This window comes from Sphaeramia orbicularis, chromosome 11 (genome assembly GCF_902148855.1).
Source record: "Sphaeramia orbicularis chromosome 11, fSphaOr1.1, whole genome shotgun sequence".
NCBI lineage: Eukaryota > Metazoa > Chordata > Actinopteri > Kurtiformes > Apogonidae > Sphaeramia > Sphaeramia orbicularis.
Genome location: NC_043967.1, coordinates 55,746,180 through 55,759,353, shown reverse-complemented (window position 1 = coordinate 55,759,353; position 13,174 = coordinate 55,746,180). Strand labels below are relative to the sequence as shown.

The window sequence follows — 13,174 nt, the reverse complement described above, 5'->3', positions numbered from 1 at the left end:
TAGGTTAAAGTGGAAAAAATAACAGACAGATGATATAGATGAAGTTGTGCTGAAAAAAAAAGATACCAAACATGGGTGTAGTAAACATTTATTTATATGCTGTAAAAAAAAAAAAGTAATTTAACATAATTTTCACTGTTTATTTGACAGATTTTTCCTGTATTTTTAAGATACAGGAAAATATCAATGAAATGACAAAAACAGACTGATTTTACATGTCAAATGGAAAAGAACACGAAAAAACTGTAAAAGAAAATGACCATAAAATGTTAATTTTACAGTTCAAATACATTTGCAAACGTATCATAGTTTCACAAATATTTCATTTCTGTTTATGAGATTAAACTGTTAATTTAAAGTTTAAGACTGTAACAAAAATTATAAAACAAGATAAAATTCCTGACAGTTAACGGTAACAGAAGTATTAGTTCTGTCAGTTGAACCAGACTTGTTTAATTGACAAATATCTTGTGTAATTACAGGAGGTTTCACAACAAAAATGTTGAATAAATGTATTTTTGTGAATGTATAACATGTATAAGCACTGATAAACTGTCCAAATACAGTTTTTATCAGTGGATTGGACAACTGAGTCGCACTGAAAATTATTTATATATATATTTATAGGGAATTGGGTTGTTTTAATACATGTAAATATTCTTTATTAAACATTTAAAAGTTAAAAAAAAAAAGCAAAATCTCATGTAAAGTTAAGGCAAAAAATGTATTTTAATTACGGAAAATTACCATATTTTTATGAGATGGTTATTTTCTGTTATTTAACAGTATTTTTTCAGCACCCCAGCAGCTGGAATAATACTGTTTTTTTACGATTTTTAAAAAAATGTATTTATGTATTTTTTTTTACAGTGTATAGTATATAAAAGCAAAATCACAAGTGCTGAAAAACAGACAAAATAGACTCAGACCACTGAGGGTTAATATTAGAATGTTTCTGCAACAGAAAGGACACTGCCAATTATTTTATTTGTTTTTATTGTTTTTTTATTTTTATTTTATTTTTTTTAAAATACAACTTGGTTAAATTATTTCAGTGTGTGTATTTGTACTTTTTGAACATTTTGAGCACAGTTTCAACAATACCGTGATAATAATGATAACTGTGATAATTTTGGTCACAATAACTGTGATATGAAATGTTCATATGGTTCCGTCCTTAACCCTTTCATGCACACTGGTCACTCCAGTGGTCACTCCAGTGGTCACTCCAGTGGTCACTCCAGTGGTCACTCCAGTGGACAGCTATTCTCCAGCTGTTCTCTTGTTTATTCATGGATTTTGTTGTTCTTTTCGTTGTTGTTGTTGTTTTTTACACATATCTTTATTAAAGTTTTCAGACACTACATATCTTTTCCGACATGAATTGGTAACATTATGTAGATCTGTCCTGAGCATAAACCCTCAGAATCACAAGCCCTCCCCATAGTTTTCAGTTTATCAGTAAATACATGTTTCTGTGTCAGAAATTAAACGTGCTGTTCAGCTGAGTGGACATTTTTACAACTTCATGAAAAATAGGTTCATAAGAATTTTTTATTTTTCATTATTATTTTTCAATGTATTTTAAAAATTTTTTTAATTATTATTGTTTTTTTTTTAATTATTATTATTTATTTTTCAGAAGAAAATTTTAATCGCATTGTTTTTTTCATGCCTAAAGAGGAATAAAAACACTCAGGAAAAAATTTGGATTAAGGTTCTCATAATTCGTGCGTGAAAGGGTTAATTGGAACTAAACCAACCAAACCATGAATATAGAAGAGAACATCAGGAGAACCGAGGAACCCTGGGAAAGAACGGGTTCATAAACAGTGGGACTCGATCAGCTGTTCTGGACGTAACCCGACACCGCAGACGGACACTCCATTCAAACGCTGGCGGACGCTCAACGGCAGCGTTTCAGAACGTCAGGATGTGAAGCATTAAAGCCAGAACACGACGCCTCCTGGAACGACGCCGGAGGACCCCAGGCGCCCTCTAAGCCCCCGGGTCAAACTTTACCGCAGTGCCTTTGAGCAGCGCCTCGGAAGCCCGACACTGACCTCTGACCTCCGGAGAAAAACTGCAGAGCAAACTGTTCGACTTCATTAAACATTCATTTATTCACAGGAGAAGGTCTGCTGTTCCACCAACAACGTTTAGACGCAATTTATACGACGTTAACCTTCAGTAACAAAGTCAAGTCAGAAGGTTTTTCACACACTTTGTTTTTCAGCTTTTTCCAGCATTGTTTTTTTATTTTATTGAATTCTACATTTACATAAACATGTACTTTGACAAAAAGAACCACACAAACACAATACAAAAAAATAAATTACACAACAAACCTAACTATTAAATAAAAGACAACAAGGCAAAACCATACAATAAAAGAAAAGAAAGAACAAAACAACAAAAAACAATTTCCAGCATTTTTTTTTTTTTTTGTATTTCATCAACTTCAGCCATAAACAAAAACACCAAATTCACAATAACTGTCATATTTTTAACCCTTTAAAGTCCATGTTTGTAACAAACCATGTTTTTAATCCAAAACACAGTCTTTTTTCCAATATTCTACATATAAATTGTATTATTTATTTCTTTTCTTTTTTCATCCATATGTCATTGAACAACACCAACAGTGGTTCATATACATTACAATTTTTTATGTTAGGTCAAATGTTAAATGCTTTTTTTTTTTTTCAACTTGAGCCATTAACAAAAACACCAAATACTCAATAACTGTCATATTTTTTAACCCTTTAAAAGTCATGTTTGTAATGTTAACAAATCTTTTTTTTTTTTTTACAAAAACACAAAGATTTTTATAAATTAAAATTTAATTAGTTTTTTTTTTTTTTTTTTATTCTAGTATATGTCAATGATTAACAGTAACATTGCTTAATATACATTATTATTATTAATATGCTTTTTGTTTTGTTTTTTTAGAGGCCGTTCCTGTCCACCAGAAGTGTGGAATCAGGTAGAAATGTTACTTTTTTTCTCACAATTTGTAACGTTTTTTGTTTTTACATTTTTGTATTTCATCGCCTAGAGCCAAAAACAAAAACAGAAATACATAATTCTCAATAACTGTCATAATTTAACTCTTTAAATGCAACATTCGTAATGTAAACAAACCATATATTTTGATAATATTCAATGTTATACTTTTTTTTGGTTTGTTTTTCATGTCAGTGATTCCCACCAGCTGGTCCATATTATTGTTCCTTTTGGTTCTAGGTCAAATGTTAGACGTTAAATATGTCAGTGTGTATTTTGTACTCACTTGGTCGAAGGGTGTTAATGTAGGAATTTAACACTGTTTATTATGGGATGGTTTTTAAGAAGGCATATTAGGGAAACATCGGAAAAATAAAAACACTGTCACTATGAGAATAAAGTCATAGTATTTCAAGAATAAAGTTGTAGTTAAAAAAAACCTTACAGTTTAATGAAAATAAAGTTGTACTTTTCTGAGATTAAAGTCATAATATTTTGAAAATAAATTCACAATAGTGCAATAAAAAGTCATAATTTAGAAACTGTAAGCCTTAAGTCAGTTATTTGCTCTAAATCTGTTCAGTTCTTTTGACAAAACCAACTCAAATGTGTGCGAACTGTCTCCAAAGTCCTTCGACTAATGCTAACGTGTAGATGTTTGTCACTTTTTCTTCAGTTTTCTCTGTTTCTGATTTAATAACCTTTGAATTAACTCTGAGTTTTAGTGAAAATCTACATTAAATTTAAGAAATTAAATTTTGAAAACGCATGATTTACAGAAAAAATGCAAAGTACAGAGAACAATATTAAAATAAATGATGATGAGTCACTTAATTACGACGGCAAATTAGGGCCACATAAGAAAATAAAAACATTTGTCAAAATGAGAATAAAGTCGTTGCTTCAAAAAAACCTCATAATTTAATGAAAATAATGCCGTACTTTTATGACACTAAAGTCATAATATTTTGAAAATAAATTGGCAATAGTGCGATAAAAAGTCCTCATTTCTAAACCTTAATCCTTGTTGTTGACGGTTTCCAGTTCCAGCGAACGCAACAAGTGAAGCAGCAACTTTCACTTCTGTTGGAGCGGACGACTAACGCTAATGTGTTGATGGTGGGCGGGGCTAATAGGATCAGTATATGGGCGGGGCTAATAGGCTCAGTATTTGGCCTTTGTGCGTAAACCTCAGATGAAAGTGGAACCTCAGAATGTTCCAGTTCTACATTATGCGACGAGTGGATATGACTTTATTCTGTCAATTATATTTTTCCTGCCTGTTTTTAAATTATGATGTTATTTTTATAATATTATGGTTTTACTCATAAAATTATGACTCTTTGTATTCAGCTTTATTCTCGTTACATTATGGGTTTCATCTTGGTATTTCACGACTTTATTCTCGTGGTGACGTGTTTTTATTTTCGTACGTGGCCTGTATACGCCGGCGTAGATTTTAGTGGATGGGTCAGAATTTAAAAAAAAAAATTTGCAAAAATGAGCAACTTTAAAAATTCTGAGCTAAAATAAATAGTGAAAAATATTCTGACCTTTTCTAACATGAAGTGTGAAGTGTGCATAATGTGCTCACCTGGATACTGGAACAAAAACCCAAAAACCCACTTGGATGTGAACCGAAGCAGCTTTAAACAGAAGGAACCCGTCCAAACCTCCGATTGTTCCACTTTTATGGAACATTTAAAAGCCTGTTTTCCTGCATTTGTGATGAATTTTTGAGGAAATTATGTAAATTTCACACCTGAAACAGACAGTCAAAGGAAAATAGCATCTGGTTTTCTAATTGACGAGTGGTTTTAGTGTTTTTTTCACATGTTGCAGAGTCTAACAACAGAAGATGTGTTGTTTTTTATTCTCCATGATAATAAACCTGGTGTTTTTGGGTTTTCTGATGCAGGATGTGATTTTCATTCCCAGTCCTCATCAGTAAAATGATTAAACAATGAGATAAATAATCAGTCGGTGCAGCGACGGTAAACTGCTCTGACTATAGTTACTGGTGGTTTGTTTTGTCACAATTACAGCTGTTGTTTTTTTTTTGACTGTTAAACACTAATTTAATAACTGATTTTATGTGATTTATTGTACATTGAGCTGCAGGTTCATTGGATTTGTCTGAGGACATATAGATTATTGTGTCATATCGTGACTTGTCGTGACATGGTCTCATGTTGTGTTCTTCTTGTGTTGTAGTTTTATGTTGCATTGTCTCATATTATGGTCTTGTCATAGTCTTTTTCTGTCATGCCATGTGTTATTGTGTTGTGAAGTGTCATGACATGGTCTCATATCATGATCTTGTATCATGTCACAGTCTCTTTGTATTTTGTCGTCTCATATTGTGGTTTTGTCTTGTCATGTTAGGTCTCATGTCATGTGTTATTGCGTTGTGGTTTTCAGGTCTTTTTGTGTTGTTTCATGGTGTTTTGTGTGATGGTTTGTGTTGTCACGTGTCATGACATGGTCTCATGTCATGGTCTTTTTCTGATCTTCTTGTATCATATTGTGGTCTTGTCGTTATCTTTTTCCATCATATTGTGAGTTGCGGTGTTGTCATCTTTTTGTGTCATTTCGTGGTGTTTTGTGTCATGTTGTACCACGCTCTTGTGTTGTGGCATGTCATGACATGGTCTTGTATCATGTCGCAGTCTCTTTGTATTTTGTCATCTCTTATTGTGGTTTTGTCTTGTCATGTTCGGTTTCATGTCATGTGTTATTGTGTTGTGGTTTTCCTGCGTTGTGCTGTGACATGTCATGACATGGTCTTGTATCACAATCTGGTTCTGATCTTGTATCATGTCACAGTCTCTATTTTATCGTCTCATATTGTGGTTTTGTTGTCATGTTTTTCTGTCATGTCATGTGTTGTGGTCTTGAGGTCTTCTTGTGTTATTTCGTGGTGTTTTGTGGGATGGTTTTGTGTTGTGATGTGTCATGACATGGTCTCATATCATGGTCTTGTTCTGATCTTCTTGTATCATCTCATGGTCTTGTTCTGACCTTCTTGTATCATATCATGGTCTTGTCGTAATCTTTTTCCATCATATTGTAAGTTTTGGTGTTGTGATCTTTTTGGGTTGTTTTGTGGTGTTATGTGTCATGTTGTGTCATATTTTTGTGTTGTGACGTGTCATGACATGGTCTCGTATCATGGTCTTTTTCTGATCTTCTTGTATCACATCACGGTCTTGTCGAAATCTTTTTTCTGTCATATTGAAAGTTGTGGTGGTGTAATCTTTTTGTGTTGTTTCGTGGTGTTTTGTGTCATGTTCTTGTGTTGTGACATGTCATGACATGGACTTGTCTTCTTGTGATCTTTTTTTGTCTCATCGTGTGTTGCTGTGTTGTGTCTTTTTGTGTTTTTTCATTGTTTTGTGTCATGCTGTATTTGTGTTATGTCTTGTCAACTCTCTGTCTTGTGTCGTGACAGTTTCATGTTGTGTTTTTTGTGTCGTGGTTTTGTGTTCTGTTGTCTCATGTCATGATCTTGTTCTGATCTTCTTTATCATGTCACAGTCTCTATTTTATCGTCTCATATTGTGGTTTTGTCTTGTCGTGTTCTTCTGTCATGTGTGCTGTGGTCTTGTGTTGTGTCGTGACGTGTCATGACATGGTCTCATATTCTGTCGTCTCGTTTCACGTCTCATCATGTGTTGTTGTGTTGTTTCATAGTGTTTTGTCTCATGTTGTGTCTTTTCTTCTCATTCAACAAAACTCAAACGCTCGGAGGATGAACCCTGATCCTGATCCTTTCCATTTCACACCAGCAGTCGTTTTATTTCAGGCAAATAGAATCATCAGAAAACAAAGACTCACATAACATGGTCAAAAAATAAATAAGATTTTCTGCGCTCGAAAAGGAGTGGGCGGAAGTAGAACTTATTGACTCCACCCCCTTTTTACAAGCTAATCATCAGACAGGATCCGCCTCCTTTACTTTGTTAACGCACATTTTCCTCTGTATAGTTTTACAATAACACAAACCATTCACATACACGTCTTTAATCACCTCACACACAATCAGATCTGATCAGCTGTTTTTAATATAGACTATTTATACGCACTTTAAATATTTACTCCAAATACAATGATCAATAAATGTAATATCTTCTTATCATGATGACCAGTTAACTACAATATCTTATTTTATGCGTTCTTCTGTTATAACTAGATTTTCACTTGTTCAGATAACGCTGTATATTTTGACACACAAACACATCGTTTCGTCTGATGTCCAGTCTAACTGTATGTGCAGCCATACAATATTATCTTTTATGGAGAACAAAAATAGAGGAAAATATCATCGAAGATTTGCAGTAAAGATAAAAAAAAAATGTACAAAACACTAATGTAAAAATATATGTATTAGAAAAAAAAAATCACTACAATAGGAGGAAGAGAAATAAACATTAAGTAGAAAAGGAATGATAAAAGCAGTGGACAGATGTCAGCGAAGAAAACAGAAGTAAATATACGACACAAATACTGGTGGATATTTACAGCAGATTTAGAATCAAACAAATCACAAACTTTTATTCAACACAAACCTGCTGTGTGTGTGTGTGTGTGTGTGTGTGTGTGTGTGTCCGGGCCCAGAGGTCAAAGGTTACCGCAGGTTGAACTGCTGCAGCTCTGGTGCTTCTGCTGCAGTTCCTGGACCGGCCTGTGGGGGCCGCTGTCCGACGGCTTTTCACAGACCGACCCACGGTCTGCGTCTGATCCACCACCCGCTCATCAGAGACCCACGACGGCGTGACCACGAGCCCACTGCTGCACACCCGACCGCACCCCCCACCCTCCGGTCCCAGCCCCGGTACGTGCACCCCCCCCCCCCCCCCCCCCCCCCCCCCACACACACACACACACACAGCCCCGGAGCCGCAGCCAGGGGGTCTACTCTGAGATCAAACAGGTGGTACAGCCTGTGTGTGTGTGTGTGTGTGTGTATATATGTGTGTGTGTATACGTGTGTGTGTGTGTATATGTGTGTGTATACGTGTGTGTGTGTATATATGTGTGTGTATACATGTGTGTGTGTGTATACGTGTGTGTGTATGTGTGCATATGTGTGTGTGTGTATGTGTATGCGTGTGTGTATCTGTGTGTGTGTGTATTTGTGTGTGTGTATGTGTGTGTGTATGTGTATGCGTGTGTATATGTGTGTATTTGTGTGTGTGTGTGTATATATGTGTGTGTGTGTGTGTATCTGTGTGTATCTGTGTGTGTGTCCCACACTTCCATCCTCGGTCCAGGAGCCTGGGGGGGGGGGGGGGGGGGCTCCAGGACCAGTGCGGTCAGTCCGGGGGGAGTGTGTGTGTGGAAGCCCGCACAGGTGCACCCTGGTCCCGCGTGACTCCACTGGAAGCCCCCCCCCCCCCCCCCCCCCCGGTCCCGCGCGCGTGTGTCAAACCGTGAATCAGCAGCGGGTCGGGGCCGCGGAGGGACCGGGCACCGGGGGCGCACGGCCGCGCCTCCGCACCGCGACCCGCCGAGCCGCGCCGACCCGTGCCGTGCCGCGCCGGCGTCCGTCCGCGCCATAATCCAACTTTAGTGGACATGTTTCCGTCACCTGGACGGCCGACATAAATTTGGCATCCTATGCAAATATATGCTGACGTAAAAGATCATGTGGTTTTTGTCGTCGATCCCCCCTCTGAGCAGAGGAGCCGTTCCTCTGCTGTTGTCTTTAGGTTAGCTATGCTACTATCTTTACTGTACCCTGCGCTAGCTATATGCGCCCCGCACCGCACCACTCTGGATCTGTGGGAATAACAGAGTTGAGCCTCCGCAGCCTGCGCCCGCGGACTCCACGCAGGTAGGACACCGCAAACTTCTTATTTTAAAAACTCCTGCGCACAAATGTGGACCAAAGTGACCGCAAAGTGAAGTTGTTAAAGCGGCTGCGCGCAGGCAGACTAGCCGCCTGGCGGTGTCTGTGTGTCTGTCTGCCCAGGCGGCGGCGGCGGCTAGCCCCGTCCCCTCCATCAGAGGGGGAATCACCGCCCGGAGCAGCTCCGCTCCCTGTCAGACACCTGGATGTCACCAAACTAAAGTTACCGAGCTCCGCTGTCCGCTCGGACCGGGCGCACACATGAATGTCATCCGGCTCGGGCTGTGTTTTTTTCTGGTATCCAACTTTTGCCGTGCCCCCTCCACCTCCTCCACCCCCGGTGAAAGTGCACATAATACATTTATTAGCCAGCGGAGCTAGCCGTTAGCCATTAGCCCCGCTAATGACGGGCAGCCGCGGAGGCTTAGCCTTTAGCTTTAGCCTCTCCGTCCTCCGCGGCTCGGCTCAGACGTGGCTGCCCGGCTCTGGCTCTTTCATGTCGGGTTTGTTTTGGCTCCCTCTCCCCTTCTCCCTCCGACTCTGGCGTTCCTCCGCCGAACCGAGCCGCCCCCCCCTCCCTCCCCGGTGCCTGTTGTGACTGGCTGTGGGCAGAGCGGGTGCGGGCGGGTCGGCGGTGTCGGTTCTGGTGCTGTCGGTGCCCGTGATGTGCGGTTCATCCGGGGCTAGCTAGCAGACAGCCAGTCTGGCTCCCGGGTCATCTGAGGTGACGCCGCCGTCAGCGCGGAGCGGTTCTCCGTAGGACCGCCGCTCTCCGCCGCTCCTCCGCCGCGGACCGGACCCGCGAGCCGGCCCGGCCCGGTTCTGGTCCGTTTGGGACCCGTTGGTGTTTTTAAAGTTGCTGCTTTTTGCGGCTCTTTCTCGTGTTTTGTCGGTGTTTTGGTCCGTCTCCGTCCGCGGCGGGAGCTGCTCCGTGTCCCGGTTTAGCCCGAACCGGACCGAAAGGGTCCACTTTGGAGCCAGAATCCTCCGTTTGAAGCGGGTTAAAGGTTCACGGAGTCACCGGACACCGGGCTTTGACAGTTTTACGGTGGTTTTGGGAGTTAAATTACAGCTGCATGGGTCTGTGTTTATCCTGGTTTAACCCGGACCGGGATCTGATCCGGTTCGAACTGGACCGGGTTAAACTGGTTTAAGTGGAACCGGATCTGTGGTTCAGACCCACTTTAAACCAGTGGATCTGATCCAGTTGTGTTGGATCCGAACGGACAGAACCTTCATAGAAGTGCTGGTTCTGTTCATGTTTTTGTCTTTTATTGGGTTCAGCTGGTTTCATGGGTTTGGGTTAAACTGGTTAAACTGGTTTAACTGGTTAAACTGGTTTAACTGGTTTAACTGGTTAAACTGGATTCAGTCTGAGCCTCATGAATTTAATCCAGTCTAAATGTTCAACTGGGTCCAGTGACTCGGTCCTGTTCACTGTCAACTGGGTTTCCTCTGCTTTCTGAACCCATGCTTCATGTTATTGATAAATCAACAGATTTCAATCATTTAAATGTTCTTTACTTTTTCTTTATTCTTTAACTTCATCATATTTTGATAAATGAGACGATAAAACAGTTGAATTCTCACCAGTATCAGTCGTATTATATATATAGAAATAAAACCCCAGCATTAAAACTGTATTTGAATAAAAGTCTTTAAAATTAAACACAACCATAAACATATGAATGTGTTTTATTACAGATGTTAATGACGCGGCTGATTTTAGTTCATGAATAAAGTGTTGGTGGATTTAATTTATAACAGAAAGGCATCATTTATGTGATGAATTTCACTTTATATCATAAAAACAAATGTTCTGCACAAAATATTAAAACATTTGCCTCTGAAATGTTGTGTCTTAGAATAAAAAGTAGCAGAAAAAGTACATATTCATATTTCCAGTCAGATATTTTCATTAAATTGTGCCATAATGGTCCAGTTTAGTGTTAAATCTGAACTGGTTGGACTGGTTCTGCAGTTCTACACATTCATAGAGCATTTTTTTTTTTTTTTTGGATTTGGATGAGTTCATGTGAAATTCAACTGTCCAGTGTCGAGTGGGCTCAGATAGTGGTGTTTAATGGGACAAACTGGTTTGTGACTGGTGTGTTTGGATGTTTTCAGCTGCTTTACGTCGGATTCTTCGTTTAAATCAGTTTGTGTGTGAGACGTGAAGGTGTTGTTTGTGTTCTTGGGCGTTCCTTTCCCTGCAGATCCATGGGTTTCTGACTGTGGGTGAACTGGTTTCCAAACGGTCTGCCTTCGTCCCAGTTTGCCGTGGCTCCATTATCAAACTTCTCTCCTCCTGTAGTTCATCCGGTTCAGCCTGGGTTTGTTCTCCGACCTCATTTTCCGCCCAAATCTCGTTACATAAAATCATGAATAATTTGGCGTGCTTTTCCGAGCCGCTTCAGACCGTATCCAGTCACAAGAGAAACCCCGGACGACCTTTGACCTTTCCGCCAGACGACTGTAATCGCCGGGAAAGCGGGTTGTGCGGTTTTTCCCGCTTTTCCCGCCTCGCCCCGGCGTCCTCGCGTGACTTCCCTCCGTCTGCCGGACGCGCAGGAGGCAGATTTGAGCGGGGCTTAGGAGAACAGGTGTGTAAACTGAATTTGGGCAGGTTTCACCCTCTGCTGTGTGACTGAAGTGTGTCTTGGCTCGTGGAAAACGTTGGAGAGGCTGGTATTTTGGCAGCGGCTCCTCCTCTTCCTCGCTCTATACTGCCCGGTGACAGCGCCGCCTCCTCCTGCGCCGGCTCCTCCTGTTGAAAGTGTGTCAGATTTTTAATATCATCTCGCCGTGTTCTGGTTCATAATCACATTTCCTTTCCCTTTGACCGACTTTTTTTGTCTCATATTTTGCTGCTATTGTATCGCCGCCGTGTCAGGCTTTTTAATCCTATGATATGGATGCAGGGATCAGTCAGTCATGCTGCCAGTCTCCCGATCTGAGCGCGCTCAGTCGCCTGCTCCTCTGGCTGCTATTTATTTGTCACAAACGCCAACACGCTCGCACACACACTACGACTTCACACTTCACACATCATCCCTCTCGTTGCGCTTCCACACACTCTCACTTTTCCTCTTCCTGCCCTGACACACTGCGATGTTTCTGACACACACACGAACACACACACACACACACACACACACGAACACACACACACATGAACACACACACACACGAACACACACATTTTGCCGGTTCTTAGGAAGTGCAGCTGTGATTTGCTGTTATCACCTGACCTGTCACCCCCATCCACCATCTACACACACACACACACACACACACACACACACACACACACACACACACACACACACACACACACACACCCTGGGAGCTTTTATTTCACCGTTTAGGCTGCTCACATCGTAGGTTTTTAGTGCGTCTGAAATGGACCCCATTCTGCGTATGTGTTGCCCTCTCTGGCCTCCAGTCAGGAGGTTTATGGCGGCTATACGAGCTGAAAACACACACACACACACACACACACTCTTTGTTGTCCTGTCAATCCGCTGTTTATTTCACACATGCACAAAGCGTGCACGACAGCTGCATCTCGTGCACACTCGCACATATTCCACCTTTTTTTTCTTCTCCGCTCACTCTTTTAGCTTTTTTCACACACACACACACACACACACACACACACACACACACACACACACACACGTGCAGGTTTATCAGGCATCTTTGGGAAATCGTCTCATTGATACGATGCGTTCCTCGACCTTAACCTTTGCAGGCGAGAACTGATTTTTGCGACTTCTGTGTTTAAAAAAAAAAAAAAAAAAAAAAGCAAAACCCAGATATTATCCAGTACCGACTGGTCTATTGGTAACAAATGTTGTTTCTTAAGGAGTAAATCTGCTCGTACTGAGAAAGATCTGATGTAATTTCACACAAACGTGTCATTTTTATTCCTAAAATCCATGGAATATCTGGAGGACTATCTCTACACTTCAATTTACATCTGTTTTATCCTTAAAAAACATCTGTAAAGGCCTCAAATTAGTGAGAATCTAAAGTGTCTCATATTGTTTTTCTTTCTTTCTTTTTTTTTTTTTTTTTTTTTTATAAAATCTTCCATGTAAGATAAGATAAAATATGCCTGTATTCGTCCCACAAGGGGAAATTCCAGGTTTGTAGCTGCCTTTTTTCCTCGTTATGTTTCCTTGTTATGTTGAGCCAGTTTTGCTTCTGACCTTTCATGCACAATTTCATAACTTTTAGGTTGTTATCGTCTTATTATATGTACATTACTATGGCTTCAAATGCAAAGCCCATATATTTTCCAGTACCGACTGG

The 13,174-nt window shown here is 40.3% G+C and overlaps 1 protein-coding gene across 1 annotated transcript in view; it reads left to right on the top strand.

Annotated features, from left to right (window-relative positions):
- The first annotated feature begins 8,532 nt into the window (after positions 1–8,532).
- The window catches only part of LOC115428584 (zinc fingers and homeoboxes protein 2-like), a 170,058-nt gene continuing 165,416 nt past the window's right edge, over positions 8,533–13,174 (top strand). Inside the window, 1 exon segment of the mRNA XM_030147710.1 lies at positions 8,533–8,842. The gene's annotated coding sequence lies outside the window, so the exon portion shown is untranslated.